The sequence below is a fragment of the Amblyomma maculatum genome, chromosome 7 (genome assembly GCF_055883805.1).
Source record: "Amblyomma maculatum isolate TAMU_Amacu chromosome 7, ASM5588380v1, whole genome shotgun sequence".
Classification (NCBI taxonomy): domain Eukaryota; kingdom Metazoa; phylum Arthropoda; class Arachnida; order Ixodida; family Ixodidae; genus Amblyomma; species Amblyomma maculatum.
In genome coordinates, this window is record NC_139350.1 from 32,515,100 (window position 1) to 32,534,954 (window position 19,855).

The 19,855-nt window shown below is 48.7% G+C and overlaps 1 pseudogene; it reads right to left on the reverse strand.

The window, feature by feature from the left end:
- Positions 1-10,899: 10,899 nt before the first annotated feature.
- On the reverse strand, positions 10,900-16,117 carry LOC146182921 (uncharacterized; annotated as a pseudogene).
- Positions 16,118-19,855: the final 3,738 nt, after the last annotated feature.

The window sequence follows — 19,855 nt, forward strand, 5'->3', positions numbered from 1 at the left end:
TGTCAAGTTTTAGGTTAACTGAAATGTTACGGCATCTTTAACCACCTTATCATAGCATCGTTCTGCCTCCGTCGTCGTTAGCCTAGTCTTTCGTCGCGCGTCATGTAAACGCATTCTGGGGCTTATTTCTTCGGGCACGTTTGTGAACAAGGGCCTTCAAGTGAATTCGGCAAGCACATGGATAGAACCACATGACTTGAGGCATTTCACTAAGGGCATAAATGAGTGAAGCTGTGCTGCATAGAAAGCCAGGCTTTATTAATTCACGATTACTTACATAGACGCTTCACGGCAATGAAATCTTTAAGTGTAGGAGAGCGACCACCGCTCATTCGTCACGGTCTTCATGAAATCCTCGTGATAACAAAATGACCTGAGCGTAGGTCTCCAAACGAGATGCGGTGAGATTATAAAAGGGTAAAAGATCTTGCTAACAAACAAAGTATACATATCGGCGTCAAAGAACAACAAAAACAAACGAACGGAATAACTAACGCTAGCGCTAGAACGCCAACCTGTAAGAGCTTAGGTAAGCAATTCAAATTGGGATTGCTAGTATTTAGAAGTTAATGCGTCTGAGAAGTGAAAATATCTACGATATAGCTTCGCTCCAATAAATCTCGCCCTGTTCATGATTCCGATATTTTACTCGCGTTTCATTTGCCACTGAAAGGAGTCAATGTGAGGTTACAAATTTACAACTTAAGCATTTAACATGTTCATGAGAAAGATCCCATTGACAATAGGAACATCACTGTAAAAAAAAAAATGCACGTTCAGCGAACGTTGGTGCGGTAATACGACGCAGTAAGCAAAACACGCAGCAAGGGGAGCGGAACGGAAGGCTTTGAGCAATGCGACACGCTTCTTGGGGGCAATAAAATCTCACCTTGACCGCTCAATTAAAACATGCAGCGATACGCCGCTCATGCAGACGTGTATCCGTAAAACAAGCCACCACTTTTGCGACGTGCCTGGGAGGCCGAGCCGAGCCGCCGAGCTGTGACGCAGCATTGTCCCATCGTCCGGAAATGCGCACATGCAGCGGCAATCAGTTTCTCATCGAGCACAGACAGTCTTCGCCTTGCAGTAAAGCTCTACCAAAACCAGCAGAATGAAATACTGACTGTTTGTTACAGATAACCCACTCTGTACGCAGCACGCAACGATGAACGTTGAACCGGGGCCGACGACGCACCCATTCCGCGGATGAAAAAAGCTTCGGTCTGTACAGTCTGAACCATATCTGAGCTGTCTGAGCTTTGGGCAACTACGCAGCGGATAATAAGTGGCCGAGAGAGGCCGTTAGAAACAAGTTAAAATATTATTGAAAACGTGACACGTTTTTTCTTACGCAAGAAACAAAAACTGCATTCATTCTTGAGCGCGAATATTATGTTTACTTTCTAGTTCTTTGGAGTTCTGGCAGATCTTATTTTCTGTGCGTTAGTAATTTGCCTCACAGTTCGCAGGAGCCCTCATCATCGAGTTGATGCCGCTGGCAGTAGGCAGCTGCACGCGTTTTCTTCCAAGTTGCGCGACCAGTTGTACATTGACCTTGCCGCAACTGTGTAGCAGTAGTACATCTTCCGTAGGTTTGTCGGCCACTCGTCAACTCGGTGCAGGCCAACTCAGCTGAGGGAACTGTCACTCGATGCTTGTGCACATGGCAAGCCAAACTTCCAAGTCGCTTTGAACAATCGTAATAAACGAGCAATAGCGACATGAAGTCTATCTTTCATCGACAGGCACCGTCCGCCTAGGCCTTGTTTCGCCTACGCTCGGTCGGCGGCCATCTTTGAAAAAGTAGGAGGAGCTTGCGATGCGCCTCCAGAACGCATGCGACAAAAGTTGAAGTTGACGAACTCTGTGCGGCAGCCGGGCGGAGGACGCATGCCTCCGTCCGCCCCATTGTTTCTAGGCACTATAGTTAGGACCTGGCGGATGCGTCCTCGAGCGGACGGGCGCAGCGCCCAAATAGTGACCGTACAGCGGCCTTTACTCAGATAAAGACCCCATTCTTTTGGAAACGCTCTGCCTGCCGACGGGCTTTTTGAGCATTGGCTCTGTGTCTCACTTGCGCGAGTGGCGCGTTTTTCTAAGAATCGTAAACAGTGCCATCACCATAGCAACATCGCCGTATTCATTGTGCCCGGGCAAACTAGACCGAACGCTCCACGCCCCCGGCCACAGCGGCAAAGCGCGGTAGCGGGCGATGCTAGGCAGTTATAGCATTATAGCAAAATGAACGCCGAACCAGCTTCCCTGTCGAATGCATCAACGGTTTGCCGTAGACGCCGTCGGACAATCCGCGGTATAATATCCCCCTTCACGAAGCGGAATTAGCTGGGAAGAGGACGGGACATCATGCACGTGTAAAATAAATAAAATAAGCGCAAATAAAAGAATCAAACGGGAAACCAATTCAGTGTTTTCTCTCATAATATATATATATATATATATATATATATATATATATATATATATATATATATATATATATAGGGCCACTGATCAGGTCAAAGTATTTGAAGAAGATATAATTAGCGAATGCTTTTTGTCTGGTTTCTCCATTGTGAACAGCGAAGCTGTAGGGCTTTCGAAACAATAGTACGTTTTCATGAAACTTTGACTTGGTCAGTGACCCTGTATATTTTTTTATGCCAACACCTGATCAGACTGCATTTCGTCGAACTCTTGATTACAGTGGTTAATCTCATTTTAGCTAAAGCTCGACATTCGGTTCAGCAGCGTTCAGCCTCATCATTTTTTTTTTAATTTTTAGTGAGGGGAGTGACGGAAATGCTGTGGCAAAACCCGATTCAACATCACATTTTTGTATTGGAGAAGCTTCACATGGCTGTTTCCTACTTGCCCATTCATCGAAAACATCCCCGGCAGCTACCGCGGTACGTTACCTTTACTATCATCACCGGAACACAACATTCGGAAAAAAAAAAAGAAACGTGACTGAAACGCTGGTGATTGATTATCTTCGTCCGCCCACTATATCATTTTTTCTCCTTTTCTTTGGAGCCTGCCCTGCTTGCCCTATATAGGAACATCAGTGGGAAGGTTGAAGAGGCATGCTTGTGCATGTTCAGGTTTTCAAGTTGTACTTGGCAGACTGTCGAAACATTTCATCTGTACCAGTGGCAGGGTACAAGTATTCGTGCAATTTCTCCTAGGGAGACGCTCTTTGAAATTATATTATATTAATTTATGCAGTGTTATAGTTCCCTGCCCTACTATTCATTTTATCGTAGAAAGGGGAAGATATTTTTTCTTCTTGCCACTGAAAAAAAAAGTCTAAATTCCACACTCTCATAATATATGCTAACACCGCGAACATCTGAAGATAGCTTTGTGGCGGAGCTAAGACGAGGAATAACCAGCTCCGACAGCATTCGGGTTCGAACTGTTTTTTTTTTCGCTGCTTGCACTGAGACGCTTAGTGCCAAATTCTTCTTTGTCCAGCGCCGTGCCGTTGTTTGTGATAAAAGCGCGGCGCGAGGGGCGCTACAAGACTACAAAAAAATTTTTTTTTTCATGTCTCCGGCACGATTATATCTTGCTGAGTAAGTAGAGTAAGTAAGTAGCGCGAGAGCCTTAGCTGGCAACGTTTCGGCACACAAACAGTATGACACACTTAATTCGAGGCGATAAATAAATCTTAAAGCAAGCAAGTGTACATTTGGCAAGGGACCATTTTCAAGTAGCGCTACTGCGCATGCGCGAAGCACCTGCACCTCAGTTCGACCCGACCACTCGACCCGACTCGCCAGTGTTTACCTCTCTCGCTCGATGGAAAGGAAAGGGCAGAGGGAAAACGTTGTAGAAGCACAATACCCTCTCGTAAATACCCCTCGATTCAGGGTGTTTGTGGCGCCATCCTCGTAATTTTTCTGAACTGCGACATTTTAGTGCACATGAAATTTCATAGACGGCGCTTTTTTTTATTATTAGCTGGGACACCAATCTGGTGTCCACCCGTTACAAAGGGACTAGCTAACACTATCATCATCATCATCACCATCATCATCTTGTAAAGAACTATAGTGAACTAGAAGTATTCTAGTTCACTATATAAATAACATATCTGGGTTTCAGGAACAATTGCCAGCATAAGGACATGGCTAGGGGTAGTTTATTTAGGAGCAGGACATCAATGCAGGCAAGAAAACAAGGATCTTGTTGAATGTCTCAGTGACGATATAAGCCAGTTTGGAAACGGGGCCAATATTATTCTACTGAGGGACATGAACGGCTACATCGACGGTCTGGATGGATACACGGATTGTAACGGGAAGCTAATGCTAGATTTCTGTGAACGACACGATCTAGTTATAGTAAATAGAGAAACAAAATGGTGAAGGCCAAATCACGGGGGAATTCCGCAACAGGCAGACGACCATTGACTATTGTCTAATGTCGCAGGAAATTTATAGCAAGGTCACAAAAATGGAAATAGACGAAGAAGGGGAGTGTAGTCTGGGAAGTGATCATAAACGTATTAGTCTGGAGATGGGGCCCTTGATGAAAAGAGAAATGGAACTTAGACAAAACGTAAACGCAAAATTAAACGACGATCAAATAGCGCAGATAGCAGCAGACATAGAGGAAGCAATAGAGAATAGCCCCATGGAAGACTGGGATTATGAACAGGTAGAACTACTCATAAGGAGGAAAATTCAGGAGGTTAAAGTAGCAAACCGCTGGAATGAAAAGAGGAAGCCACGGAGCTGGTGGAATAAGGAAATCAGGGTAGCTATTGATCAACGACGGGCTGCTTCAAGGGAACACCGAATGGCAAAGAAAGCACAGGTATCTCAGGAGGAAATCGACCGAAAATGGGAATCATATCGACAAAAGAAACTTCAGGTGCAGGCCCTCGTGTAAAGTAAAATAAGGCAGTTCACCGATCGCTGGATGGCTGACATACAAGATGCCTCTAGAGGCGGAGCAAAAAAATTCTGGAACCATATAAGCTGGCTAGGGAAGAAGAATCAAAGAAAGCAGGATCGGATTCAAGATAACGAGAGAAATTGTTTAAAGGGAGACAGCGCAGTGAACTGCATTACATCAGTTATAGCTGAGTCATTTAAGAGAGACGATAGGGTAATCTCCGCAAATCAGGAAGCAACACAAGGTAGCAGAATACAAAGCAGCTTACAACTGACCAATCTAAACTGGAAAAAGGCAGAAAAAAATATTCCTAAAAACACATCTACAGGAATAGATGGAATTCCGATCAAGCTGATTAATGAACTCGGTCCAAAAAGTAAGGAAACATCGTTAAAAGCTCTGGAAACAGTCATAACAAATAAGCAAATTCCGCACAGCTGGCGGCAGTGTAAAATAAATTTGATTTATAAAGGGAAAGGAGACAGGATGCACATAAGATCCTACAGGCCGATTACCATAACATCTGGTATGTACAGGTTAGCCATGCAGGCGGTGAAATTAAAGGTGCAAGCATGGGTAGAAAGTAACGAAATACTCGGAGAACTTCAGAACGGCTTTAGAAATGGTAGGCGCTTAGATGATAGCCTGTTCGTGCTTACCCAATGCATCGAAATATCTAGAGTGGAAAATAAACCTTTGTATTTGACCTTCCTGGACATAAACGGGGCGTACGACAACGTAAGCAGGGAACTCCTGTGGAACATATAAAAGAAGGTATCGGTTATGAGATAATAGAGTTCCTACAGGAAATATACCGGGATAACAAAGTAGAAATTACGTGGGAAGGGATAAGAAGTACGGAGGATGTCAAAGTATGCAAAGGATTAAGACAAGGCTGTCCTCTATCACCGGTGTTCATGCTTTATATGATAAACCTGGAACGGAGGATACAAGACAGTAACCTAGGTTTTAACCTGTCATATAGATTAGGTGGAAAGGCGGTAGAGCAGCGCCTCCCCGGTTTGATGTATGCAGACGATATTGTGCTGCTCGCTGAGAGTCTGGAAGAATTGCAAACTCTAGTTAAGTATTGCGGAGACGAAGGGGACGCTCTATGCTTCAGTTTCAGCGCAGTTAAGTCGGGTCTGATGATTTTCAATGGCTCAACTGATCAGGGTCTTAAAATACAAGGCCATGAAATACCTAGAGTAGCAGAATATAAATATCTGGGGGTATGGGTAAACGAAGGATTGGCATACATTGGAAAGCATGAGCAATCACTTAAGGCCAAAGAGCGAAGGAATGCCGGGATAATAAAGCATAAGACATTGTGGGGATACAATAGGTATGAGGTTTTGAGGGGTATTTGGAAAGGAATTATGGTGCCCGGACTTACTTTCGGAAATGCGGTTTCATGCCTAAAATCAGAGGTACAGTCGACATTAGAAATAAATCAGAGATCCGTTGGACGATTAGCACTAGGTGCGCCCACGGCAAAACTACAAATGAGGCGGTACAGGGAGATATGGGCTGGGCATCTTTCGAAGAACGGGAAGCTCACAGTAAAATATTATATGAGGAACGCCTGAAGAAATTGAACAGTAACAGATGGGCAGCTAAAGTGTTTAAATACCTCTACTTAAAACGCGTTGGCTCACAATAGAGGAAAAGAACTAGGAAACTAACTAGTAAGTATGCTAGTCACAAGGACGGAGAAATAAAGAGCATTAAGCAACAGGTGAAAAACGCAGAAGGTAAAAATTGGATAAATTCGATGGAAAAGAAACAGTGTGGAATTATACCGAAAGTGGAAAATGCAGATCAGAAAGGAAGATTTCTTTGATAACTCAAGAGGCAGTGCCCTACTTTTTGAAGCTAGATCAGGGTGCCTTAGAACACGCAGCTACAAAAAGAAATTTAACCATTTAACCAATTGACCATGTTATACTCGAATGTAATGGTATCCATCCGGAAGTTGATACAGGCGCAATCACTGTTCCTGAAGCTCTGGGGTTTAGAGATAACAGTGGCCGGGTGAATAAACCGTTGGTGGAAACTAGCAAAAAACGACTGGAAGATTGGTGGCTTAAAAGCAGAGAAGTGACATGAAGTTAGTAATGTAGGAACCAAAATTTAATAAATAGAACGATGGTTAAGTTAACCTTTCTAAATCACTAATTAAGATATAGGGTGAAAAAATAGCATGATAGCTACTGCTACCACCCCGTTTCAAAGGGGACGCTCCTATATTCCATCCCATCCATCCCATCATACGTGGCTCTGTTATTCCACTATTATTTGCTTTTTGTACACTTTGTAGTTTATAATTGTTACCGGTTGAATAAAGGAATGAAAGCCCGAATCTTTAAGTTATATTCGCCAAAAAAAAAAAAAAAACAAGCCATGGAGCATTTCAATCATGCTTAAAATTTTTCATGAAGAGCTCGCGCGCTTCAAGTGAACCACGAAAAAATTAGCTGAAATCAACCTGACCGTGCACATTCCACGACAGTCGTAGAACAAAACCGATGCTTATCCTCTGATAGCGAGGTGTAAAGTTTTTCCACGCGAAATTTCAGCACAGATAAAAGCTTATTACTTGAACAGTTTAGCATTTACTTTTAGCCGTTTTACAAAAAACGCTACGTTTGATCACAGATGACTTTTACACGAAATGAAGCAGACAGATGATATTTTCAGGAAAAAGCGAACTATGTACGACCTCCAACTCCGCAAAAAATCTCATCATCAGAATGCATATCTTGAAAGTTATTGTATGTATAATTACCTGTTTTATACACTTTTCACAGGCGCGTGGCTAATAAACTATGCTATACACAGTAATAAAAATGCTTAACTTTGTTCATTAACATGTAATCTCAAAAGATCTCGAACGGTGTTTTTCTAGGTGCAAAAGATTTTGCACAATTTTGCTTTTCCTGAGACAAGTAGAGCTGAAAAGCCGCTTCTTACCTTTGTGTTTTCCTTTACAGCTTAAATATCGTTGCAGCTATTTATAAACCAGATGCACCATTAGAAAGGAGAGGAAATAAACTTTACAAATATATTAAAGTCACATTTATAAACTAAACGAGTGAGGCGCAGTAGGCGTATGAATATCACCAAAAAGGTCGTCTCTTCACCGCTAGAGTGGGACCGCCACCTTAAGCTTTCACTGTGTCAAGAACAGTGAACAAATAACAGCAAAAAACAGTTGACGATCGACTTCCGTCTTGTTTATGTATACACGTTAGGCCATGGCAGGATCGCGCGGCGGCGGTGCTTGTCACTTCCGCCGCTCGAGTTCGGCCTTGGTTAGGTAAGCTATACTTCGTCTCAGAAACTGTTCGCAGCGCTGCGAAAGGCAGAGGCGACATGGTCCAATCAGGATCATACTCATTACAATAGGTAATTGTGCTCCTATGCGCGTCTGGCCCATCGAATTGGTGGGAATACAGTAAAACCACAATTATCTATTATAGTGCCCAGAGGCGGGATGCATGCGAAAAGGGCGCAGCGATGACCGCTATTTGTGAATTAGGTTTCCCTCTATTGCGAAAATAAAGCTCACACAACGGTGACAACAGCCGCTCCGTGAATCCGGAAAGCCGCATGTAGTTCTGCAGCGGGTCTATGGGGCTCTTGCATTACTCTAGACAACGTATCTGCGACCCTTAATTTCGATCTGTTCTGCATATGTGACCAAGAAATAGCGCTTCAGAGTTTACCCTCTGGGTTACCTGCGAACGTTTAGGACGAGGAACATCCCGGCTAAGCGCAGGATGGACATGAATTAAATTTTCCCAAAAGCTGTACGTATAAAATATGTGACTTCGCCCTGTTTCGGACCTTGAAATGATCGATTCCTGGGGATGTGTGCTGCTTTCCCGGGGTGTCGTGGCCAGCCTGGCGCTTACTTTTTTTTTTCTCTTACACATGCTGGGAATGAGAGTGAGTGAGTGAAAAACTTTATTTACCTCTAGATTGGCTTGTCTTCTGCGGTTTTCAGATGGCTTCGTCCATCTTCTAAGACAAAGGTCGGTTGCCCTTAGTCCAGGGCTCCGCTGGATGCTGCTGCCAGTTGTGCTCGCCGAATCAGACCTTCTTGGTCGACTCGGCGATCGCTGGAGAGCACTCCCTCCCATTGCTCCGCACTCGGGTTTCTTATAACGGGTACCACGCTTATCCTCTGGCATGCCCACGTTATGTGGTACAGCGTGGGTGGTTCTTGGCACCAAGGGCATTTGTCAGTGTACTGTGTGGGATACATTTTGTTGAGTACGTGTAGGTTCGGGTACGAGCCCGTTTGTATCTGCCTCCACGCGACTGAGTCCTCTCTGCTAAGGGAGTTGTGTGGTGGTGGGTACCGCTTTCTGCAACCCTTGTAATGGTTTAGTATCACCGAATAATCTTGGGGTACAGGTTCGTTCCCCTCGAGGTCGCCTACGTTGGATGCTCGGTAATAAGTGTACCCTCGAGTTATCCTGTCCGCCTCTTGGTTCCCAGTTACTCCCGCGTGTGCCGGCGTCCATACTATCGTATGCTTAATTGGTTTTTTGTTTGGTTGTCGTGTTATGTGGCCCCCAGAGCGGAGTATGCGGAGCGTTCTGTGCCCGATTCTGCCGCGAAGATAGTTGCGGCATGCTGTTTGTGAGTCTGTAAGGATTGTAGAGACCGTTTAGATCGATAGCCCTCCGCTGCCGCTAGAGCAACGGCCGCTTCCTCAGCCTCGACTATCGTACAGTCTTGTAGTGATGCGCTGGTGATCTCGTGTAGCGTCGATTCAATCACTGTTGTTACCACATTGCTGTTGTGCTGCCCCGCTGTTCTGGTGTATGTGGCTGCGTCCACGTATACCGTCGTTTCTCTGGGTGCTAATGTCTTTTGTAGGCATTCAGCCCTTGTCTCTCTGCGTGCTTTGTGTAGGTTGGGATCCATGTTCCTGGGTATGGGCGTTACTTTTAGTGTGTGGCGATATTCGTCCGGGATTGTTTGTGTCCTCTGTATCTCTTGAATTTGATCGGCGCGGCCCAGTTTCTTAAGCAGCTCCCTGCCAGGTGGGGTCTGCTATAGTCTGCGCACTTGGGAGACTAGTTGTGTCTCTCTCAATTCATCGAAAGTGTTGTGTAGTCCTAGGGCTAGGAGCTTTTCGGTTGAAGTGCTGTGAGGAAGGTGGAGTGCAGTTTTGTAGGCTTTGCGTAGAATCACGTCCGCCTGTTGTACCTCACTCTTGATGCGGTTGTAGTAGGGGAGGCTGTATGTCACTCGGCTGACTACCAGGCTTCTAACCAGCTTGAGTGTATCCTCCTCTCGCATGCCATGAGGTCTGCGTGAGATGCGCGTGATCATGCGGTTCACTTGTAGAGTGGATGCCTTGAGTAGGGCGAGGGTGTGGGTACAGCGTTGGTTTGAATGTATCCACATCCCCAAAACTCTGATGAGTGTTTTTTCTGGTATCGACTTCCCCTCGAGGTAAACGTTTAGCTTTAAGTCGTCGCTAGTGGGGACTGTGCGGTTGTGTCTTCCTCTCCAAACTCTTAAGAGCTCGGATTTCTCGGTGGAGCATTCTAGCCCTCTTGTTCTGACGTAGTTCTCTACGCAGGTGGCTGCCTTTTGTAATTTCTCTTCTTTCTCTTCGAGCGAGCCTGCGTTGACCCAGATGGTGATGTCGTCGGCATACATGGCATGGTGTTTGCCGTCGATTTCTTTCAACTGTTTTGCCAAGCCAATCATGGCTATGTTGAAGAGCGCAGGAGAGATAACCGATCCTTGAGGTGTTCCTTTGTTTGGCGTAAAGAATTTGTCTGATCTGAGGTCCCCCAGGCCAATTGTTGCCGTTCTGTTTGACAGGACGGCTTTGACGTAGCCGTAGACTCTCCTCCCGCAGTTCAGGTCATGCATGCCCGTAAGGATAGCCTCGTGACTGACATTGTCAAAAAGCCCCCTTGATGTCCAATGCCATTATTATGTTCTCTCCGCTCTTGGGGACGTTCCCTAGTACTTCTTCTTTGATTTGAAGTAGTACATCCTGTGTCGATAGTTTTGCTCTGAAACCGAACATGCTGTGGGGATTCGTTGTCCTCCATGTACTGTTGTAGTCTCAGCGTCACTACTCGTTCGTAGAGTTTCCCAAGGCACGATGTGAGCGAGATCGGTCTGAGGTTCTCAATTTGTAGTTTCTTGCCCGGTTTAGGAATCATGACTACTTCCGCATGCTTCCACTCCTCGGGGACGGTCTCCGCTTCCCAGTGTTTTACCCCGGTCAGATGAGCAAGTTTAGTGTCACTTTCAACGAGTGCACAGTGCACTCGCCTTTAGTGTCATTCGCATCGTGTTACACGATGAACTTTAATGACACTCGCTGCCGAACACACTCGGCGGGAAGTGAGTTTGGCGAACTCACTACACTTTAACTACACTTTGTCCGGCAGGCGAGTGTGTAGTCTCTACAACAGGGCACTTCATATTACTCATACATTTTTTGAGAATTACAATGTTTTGAAATTTTTATCGTAATTTTATGAGCGTTTCTATTAATAGGCAATGAATTTAAGCTGTCACCAACTAAAAACAATGCGTATACTTGAATAGCTACCCTCGCTCTCAGTGCTTGCGCTAAGGCGAAGGCGTTCGTCTGCTGCTGCACCTCGATAGTATGCGGTATCTCAAGCTGCATCAACGAAGTTGGAGTTATCTGTAACCCAATCTCTAGAAAGTCGTCACTTGACACGGCAGCATTTCGCTCAAGCGCCGGCCGAAGACAGCACCTTTTTTGTTCCTGCAAGCCGCCAGCTCCAAGCCAGCACCTTTACGGCGCATCCGGTCCCGCTGTCACCGGCGTCAGAAAAGTGTGCGAGAATTCGTTTTTCTCGTAAATAATAATCCCTGGAGTAAAGCAATGTCATAAATTAATCCTTCTTGGGGATCGTTGACCCGTACCGAGTCGCTAGCAGGAGTAATTGCTGCCATACAAGCAAATTTCTGCTCTCTACTTCATAGCCATCGTCGCCGGCGGCGCGGCGCAGCTCACCATTGTAGTACACGTATACGCTAGCTACGCTCCTAAGGAGTCGTCGATTTGAATTGCACATTTCTCTCATTGTTCTCATTTCTCTCAAGACAGTGCCACAAGTGAGCCATATATCCTATTAAGCTGGCCATACGAAAGCGCCGCCCACTGATACTCCGATGCGAAACAAACCATAGGCCTAGTGACGACCACGGAGGAGCGCACGGCCAAGCGCTACTTGCCCCGCGCGCTCTGCCGTTCACGGGCGCTCACGGGCGGCATTACAGCGGAAAGTTAGTAGCACCCGGTGCTGTGAACGCTGCGGACTTCTCGCCTACTTTTGTGATGCTGCGGAAACTGGGCATTTTTCGACGCTGGGTCAAGCAAACGCTGTTAAGACGTGACGATGCTGCCGTGCGTGGGTGCTGCGCAGCTGGACATTTTAGGCTGCATAGAAGCGCCGTCGAACTTGATTTCGTGTGAAAAATGCACGCTGCTCTGAATCATACAACTCGTGCATTTTTCGCGCTCGAACACTGGTGAACTCCGCTCCCTACGTAGGCGCGCTACCGGCATTTTCTCGGTTAACGATGCAAATCGAAGTCGCAAAGCTACGTTCACAATAACCGCAGCTATATATCATAAGCGAGGTTGGGTTTGCATGTAAACAGCAGTAAACATGCATGTTAGCGAAAAGCGCGTGCGACATCGCGATGCTTTTTTAGGGAAAACCGTGTACTCAAATGCACAAATAAACTAAATATTAGCTTGTGGTAATTCTGCTTGCAGTAAAATTGAATTTTAAGGTATTTTCGTTAAAACTAATTACTTTCCACATAGGGCTGCAGCATCCGCATCGGCACTGCCGTCATTTCAAAATGACACTTGATTTTGCCGTGTGACAGCGGGCACCGAAAGTGTCATTCTTCCTATGTAAGTGCACTTCGTGAAAGTGTCACTAAACTTGCCCGTGTGACTGGGGTATTTGTTGAGACAGTCGGTTAATTCAGCGACTCGGTCATCACTGAGGTTGCGGATGAGTGCGTTATTGATCTTGGCCGCACCTGCGGCCGTGTTTCTGGTTGTGTTTCGAATCGCTGCGTAGACCTCTTCTCGCGTGATGGGCCTGTCCAGGGTCTCGTTTTCTCTTCCCCGGTAGTGCTCTGCGTAAGCCGCTGGGTTTGTATCGCCGAAGCACTTAACGCGTACTTTCTCCGGGAGTTCTGAGTCTGGTCCCTCGAACTGGTGGATTAACCGGTAGATGGCCTTGTTGTTTTCTGCCTTGGTCTTGGTTGGATCTATGAGAGATTTGAGGATATGCCATGTCCTCGCTGTGCTCAATGTTCCGTTGAGGGAGTCGCTGAATTGTTGCCAATTTCGCCTTGCCAATTGCGCCGCGTACTCCTCTGCTTTCGCTGTGACTTCTGCGATCTTAAGTTTTAGTTTTCTGTTGTACTTTTGTTTCTTCCATCTCTTAGTGAGCCCGCGTGCGGCTTCCCACAGCATGAGCAGCCTGGCGTCTACCTCGGGTGTCTGCGTCGTTCGCGCGATTTCTTTGGTGTACTTGCGCTGGTTTTCCTTGAGCAGGCTTCCCCACTCTTCTATCGATTGGATCCCGTTCCCGGCGAGATTCCCGTCGCATGCCTCTCGAAAAGCGCTCCAGTCCGTGATTTTTGCCGATTCCAGCTGGCGCTTTAGTCTGTCTGAGGTTACTTGCGTTTTGAGTATGTAGTGGTCACTGCCCAGATTCTCTAACAGGTTCTCCGACACTGCCTGTTCCGCTCCCCGTATGAATGTGAGGTCGGGGCAGGTGTCGGTACTGACGCTGTTTCCGATTCTGGTTGGAGTGTCTGAGTCTGTGAGGAGGTTGTAGTCAGTGTTTTTGCTGCCTCTGCTAGTGCTTTACCTTTTGGGTTAGCTGTTTGGTATCCCCAGCTTTTGTCCATGGCATTGAAGTCTCCTAGTATGATTAGCGTGTTGTTTTTTGCGAGTTTGCGTGCGCCATGGAAAAGTTCGTGGAATTTTGCTTTCCTCTGTTTTGGAGGGCTGTATGCATTCACAATGAAGATGCTGTCCCTCTTTCTTTTCTTCTTTGGTATAATTTCTACAATCACGTGTTCTACGTCGGTGTCGGTTATCCTTGCGTGGTTTATGGCGATGAGCGCCTTACTGACTAGGGTTGCCGTTCTTCCTTTCTCTTGAGTCTCGTAACACGTATATCCTATGAGTGTTGGCGTAGTACCCGTCTCTTGAAGCGCTATGATGTCGGGTGGTGTTTGTTGTGTACGGATGTGTTGTTGGAGTAGGCACTGCTTCTTGCGGTAGCCTCTGCAGTTCCATTGCCATATGTCTAAGGTTTCTTGCTTGCCTAAGGTTTTGTTGGCCATATTTAAGCTTCCGTGTTGTCTGTGGGCGGGTTGCCGAGGGCTGCCAGCGCAGGACGGTGGTAGGCCTTTTCTCTAAAGTTCTCGGTGAACTTCTGCTTGCGGATGCTACTCCGGAGTTCTGTGACTTATAGTTGCAGTTGCTGCGTCATATGCTGCATCATTTGCTGCATTTCTGCCTTAAATTTAGTGAGATCCTCGTTGCCTGTTTTCGACGGGGCTTGGGTTTGTAATGTTTGTGGCTGCGGAGGGCTGTTTGACTTAAGGTCTCATATTGCCTTCGTGAGCTCTGCTATTTGGCGCTCTAGCTCGCTCTGCCTAGCGCGCGATAGTTGTAATCCGCGTATCAGCGCTGTTTTCTCCGCGTCCTCCTGTCTAGGTTGTTCGCGGTTGCTGTTTGTGTTTGTGGACTGTTTGTTAGTTATCCCTCCCGAGTGCGGAGCAAACCAGGGGTTTTCGGCTCCCCAGCTCACCTTGACGCCGCCGCTATTTCGGGATTGCTTCTGCTTCTTCTTGTTCTGCTATTGCTGCTGCTGGCTTCCTCCCTTGATGGCCGGGGGTGGCAGGGGCGGGAAGGACCGTGACCGGCTCCGTGACGCCCGGGATGTCGAGCGGCTCTGCGAGGTCTCCCCCTCCGAGCTGAACCACCTTGGTTTCTCGCTGCGGTCGTTCCGGCTGCGGCGTTTGCTCTCGCGTCCGCCGCCGTTGTTGCCTTGCCTCGCAGCTCCCTGGCTTTCTTCAGTCGGTCTCGACACTCCCTCGATCCGGTACCGTGGTCGCCTCCGCAGATCAGGCATCTCGGGGTACACTAATGGTCTTTTGGCGGGTTTTGCAGCCCGCAATGTTTGCAAGCCTTGGCGTCCGGTGTGGGGCACACGTCGGAGCGGTGACCTGGTTGGCAGCAAATGTAGCAGATTTGTCTTGTGGGCCGATACGGGTAGCACTTGTGCTCGGCTCCGCTGTAGATGACGTGTTTCGGTGTGATGGGTCCGTCAAAAGTGATGACGGCTGTCTTGGTCTTGCCTAGTCCTCGGGCGCTGTGGATGGTAACACCCTGTGTGCGCGTCCACAAGTCGGCTTTCAGTTCCTCCGGTGTTGTTCCTGGGTCCACTCTGTGTATCACGCCCCGCCAGGTGTCTTCCGGAACGGCCACGTAAGCGTTCACGTCGTATGAGCGTCCCTCGATCTTGAGGCTAGTGATGCGTCTCGCGAGCTGGGCGGCTTCTTCATTCGGCGTGCTCACGATTATAATATTGGATCCTGTACGGAGCCTGGTGATCAGGTCTCTTCCCTCGAACTTGTTGTTGCATGCCGTGGCTACGGCCCGGGCCACTTGGAATTGCTGGAGCGACTTGACTACAAGTCCCTTCGGTCGCAAAATAATCTTTAAATCGTTCCTGGGGAGCGGGGGCAGCCTTCGCCTGGGCTGCTGTTGCGTTCCTTTCCCGCCTTTTTTCAGCGTGCCGGCAGCTGGCGCGCCAGCTGTCGACGTAGACGCCGGGGATTCCCCTCCGAGGTCACCTTGAGCGGCGGAGGAAATTCCGGTGTTTGCGGCGGCGGCGTTCCGTCCGTTTCTTCTTTGTCGCTTCTTTTGGCGTTTGGTCAGGGCCAATTCCCAATTTACGTCATCTTTTTGGATGTCTTGCTTCTCCTGCATGGCGGAGTCCTCGATTCCCCCTACTGCCGATATCTCGGAATCGGAGATGTCGAAGTGGGCGTCGTCCATCTCTTGTGCGTCTAGCAGATTCTGGGCTATTCTGCTCGTTGATGGTTCAACATTCGGGTATTCTGCGCTGCGGGAGGCGGTTGCAGGCTGCATTGCTGTCGTTGAGTGGGCCTGGCTGTCTGCGAACGCCCGTAGTCGTGCTAAACCTACGTAGGCTTAGCGACGAACGTTTCCCGCAACAAAGTCGCCCGAACCACGTGGGACTTCAAAGTCCGGTAAAATTGCCAAAAATGGCCCTACCGTCTTGAAACCGGTGTCCGGGTAATCCAGCTTGTGAGTTCTTTCAGATCCAACCAAAAGCTGGTGGCCCACTGGGTCGAGATAGTCCGTGAGGGTTGAAATCTGCGGAGCCCATGCGACGTGTGCTGTCCTCTAGCTAAGCGTTTCACTCCATGCTGGGAATCTACGCTTCCGCCCAGGTTGATAATGCAAGCTCGCCGCCTAGCTCGGCAATCGTCCAGTTTAACTCGATCACTTCATTATAGGTGCACTGTATTTAAGCAAGTGTCAATAAGACAGACACAGCAGGTATGAAGCGTGGACTACCGTGTATCGGCTACACACTCGAGTGTCGACTTTTGTTAACACGCACTGCCCACAGCCCAAAAATGAACCACCACCATGAACTGAGCCCATTTTGGTGCATTAATGAGCAGCGAATAACTGCGACAGTGGACAGCAACATTTTATAAAAAAAAATTCCCCAGTGAATTAACAAATAACGCTTTCAAATTTCGACTCTCCAATTTCACGGAAGCGCCGCTGCCCCTGACTATTACCTGCGTTTCAAGTCAGCCCACGGCGTCGGTGGACATGTTTCTCGACCTCGGCTCGAGCAGTTCAGGTTATCTGCAACGGCATCTGGCTTCCTTGTGTGTGCCGAACCCATTTGCGACCCCAAACTCGGACATATTTGTCGAGTTTTTAAAGCTGGACAACCCTGGCACCTGCACGTTTTTCAGCATTGACGTGGTGGACCTTTATTATTCGTTGTCGCATCCTGAACTGATGAAAGGTGTCAAGTTGTGCATAACAGAGGACAATGATGAACGTTCTTTTATTGACAAATGCGGTGTGTCAGTGGGCAGTTTTCTAGAACTCTTGGCATTTTATTTATCGGCAACAGTGGTTGAATGGGAGGGAAAGTCCTTTGTTCAAGCATCCGGAGTGTCCATAGGTTCCAAGGTGGCATTGGCCAAATTTTTTTTGAGCAGCGTCTATAGAACCATTGCAAATGCAACAAATAGGTTAGGTCGAATTTTCGGTACCTCGACGATTATTTGGTGCTGAGCCGACCTCACTGCTTTCCTAGAAGCCTGGTTAATGTTCTGAAAATTTTTAATGAATGTGGACCTGAACTGAAATTGACAACCGAGGTGCCAAGCAACAATAAACTGTAGTTTTTGGATTTGACCTTGTTTAGTGAGTATAAACACGTGTGCTGGTGCTATCGTCCACGATGTGCAAAACCATTGCAAAACTTCCTGTCTGGTCATACAAAACTCATAAGGGAGGCCATTGTTGTCTCGTGCTTACAATCTGCGCTCAAGAAGTCTTGCCATGAAAGGATAAGGGACAGCATTGTAGCTCAAGCAGGGCGGTTGCGCGCCAACGGCTACCCTGCTATATTCATTGTGGGGCCCTGCACCACGTATCCGTAAGGCCCGTGCGCGCCGCGCATTAAAAGGCCGCGCCACTATCCCAATGCCCCCTGCGCGGTGCCTGTTTCCCTCTCCCCGCTCGTTCGGGGATAACCGGTCCCGCGCGAGGGGGCTATAAAGGAAGCCTCGCGCCGCCGTCGCTCTCTTCTTGGTCCCTGGCTCTTCTTGGTCCCTGGCTCGTCGCTCCTGCTTCGCTCCCGGCTCTATCCACGGAAACGACCCGCAGCCACCCGGACGACGACCCCGGACAGCCTCGACGACGCCCGCGCTTAACGTGAGATAAAAGATGTTTGTTATCCGGCCCACTGTATGTTTGTCGTACGCATCCCTCGGGCAGAGGAATCGCCCACAACTGGCACCCAACTGGGGCTGAATATGCACCCATGTGGACGATTTTTCTGCCAACGTGGCAGCGCACGGCAACACGACGGGCCGGTCCTTTGTATGTTAGGCGCGACGCCATTTTGAGTTTAGGGCTATCGTGTGTGCAGATGACACGGAGTGTAGTATAGTAGTGTTTGTACAGTGTTTTATTTTGTTTTGGGTTATGTGTGTGTTTGTTAGTGTCGGGCGGTTTGTGTTTTAATTTTTTTGTGCATATGTTAGTTTTATGAAGTGTTTAGCCTTTGTGACTAGCCTCTTGATGCGGGCTAGGTGGTAGTCGTGCGCGTTTAGGCTCCCGGCCGGCCTTAGTTGTTGAGTGCAATGCCTCCGAGAAAAGACGTGCCAGATAGGGCCGCCGCTTCGGACGCCAGTGCGTCCGGTAGTGAGGTAAAGGACGCAGTAGAGTCTGCGCAGGTTACCGATGCGGCCGCCCTGATGAGGCAGATGAACTAAGTGTTGTCGGTGTTCACCCTTCAGCTCGGTTCGGTGGCTAGCGCCAACCAAGCCACAGCTGCAGCGGCAGTCTCGCGTCCGCGGATAAATGTAGAGGTTCCCTCCTTTTCCGGTTACACGGACGTGAAGTCAGTCCACGAGTTCTTCAAGAACTCGAGGATTATCAGACGGCACTGGGTTCCGCAGACGACGTGGTGCTAGCGCAGGTAATCCCCGTGGCACTTGTTGAGAGCGCGGCGCGGTGGAGACGCTGCCAGCCGGCCTTCCAGTCGATGGCAGACTTCACAGATCGCTTCCGCGCCGAGTTCTTGCCGCCCGATTACGAACGCCGGATGCTTGAGGAGCTAGCGTTGCGCACACAGCACCCAGAGGAGAGCCTCCTCGAGTATGTACGCGCAATGCAGGAGCTCTACAAGAGGGCAGATCCCACGGCAACCGATCTAGAACAGGTCACGCGCGTGATGAGGCAATGCCATCCGCGCTTCAAGCCGTATTTGCGGGGACGTGGTTTTGCAAACCTCTAGGCCCTAGCACAGGAAGCGAAGGTAGTACAGGCGGATTTACTCGCTGAATTGCGCTACCAGCCACCCCCCAGGCCAGCCGAATCGCTAGAGCCGCGATGCGCCTGGGCCGGAGGCCAAGACTCCGTGCCGCGCGCCAGAGGTGCAGACGTAATGACGGTAGGGCAGGAAAGGCCAGCGGAAGGCTCCGCGATTCCTCGCGCTCTTGACCCGTACGCGTTCGAGCAGCGGCGTCGAGCTGGGCTCGCCAGCGACGTCCGCACAGGCGCGGAGAGAGGGGAAAGACGTCCCCAGCCGCTTTGTGGAACGCGGCATCCCCCGACCGCGCGGCAGGTGAACGATCGGCTTTGCTGGAATTGCAACCAGCCGGGCCACGTGGCACGAGAGTGTCAAGCAAGGCGTATGCAGGGAAACGCGGACCGCCGGCGGCCATAATTGGTAACACCAGCCTCTCGCCGTCGGCGGGAGAATTTCGTGGTAGCCACGGCGGAAAATGGGAAATGTACTCCCACGCCGCGTCACCGGGCGACCGCCCCGGGGGCACAGAGGCTTTTGTCCCCATCGCCTGTAGAGCGCAAGGAATGTTGTCGCGCTCGAGCCCTTTTATGCTAGTGCGGTTAGTTGGTCAAAGCTACTCGGCACTCGTTGACACGGGCTCAACTCTGTCATTGGTCGGTGATGATGTTTTCGAGGCCTGCCGTAGATGTAACATCCGTGTCAGGCCAGCAGAAACCCCTTTGAGCTTAGCAGCAGGGACGACAAAAGCAGAAGGAGCGGTGCGTCTGGTCCTGCGTTTTGACGGCAGGAAGCGG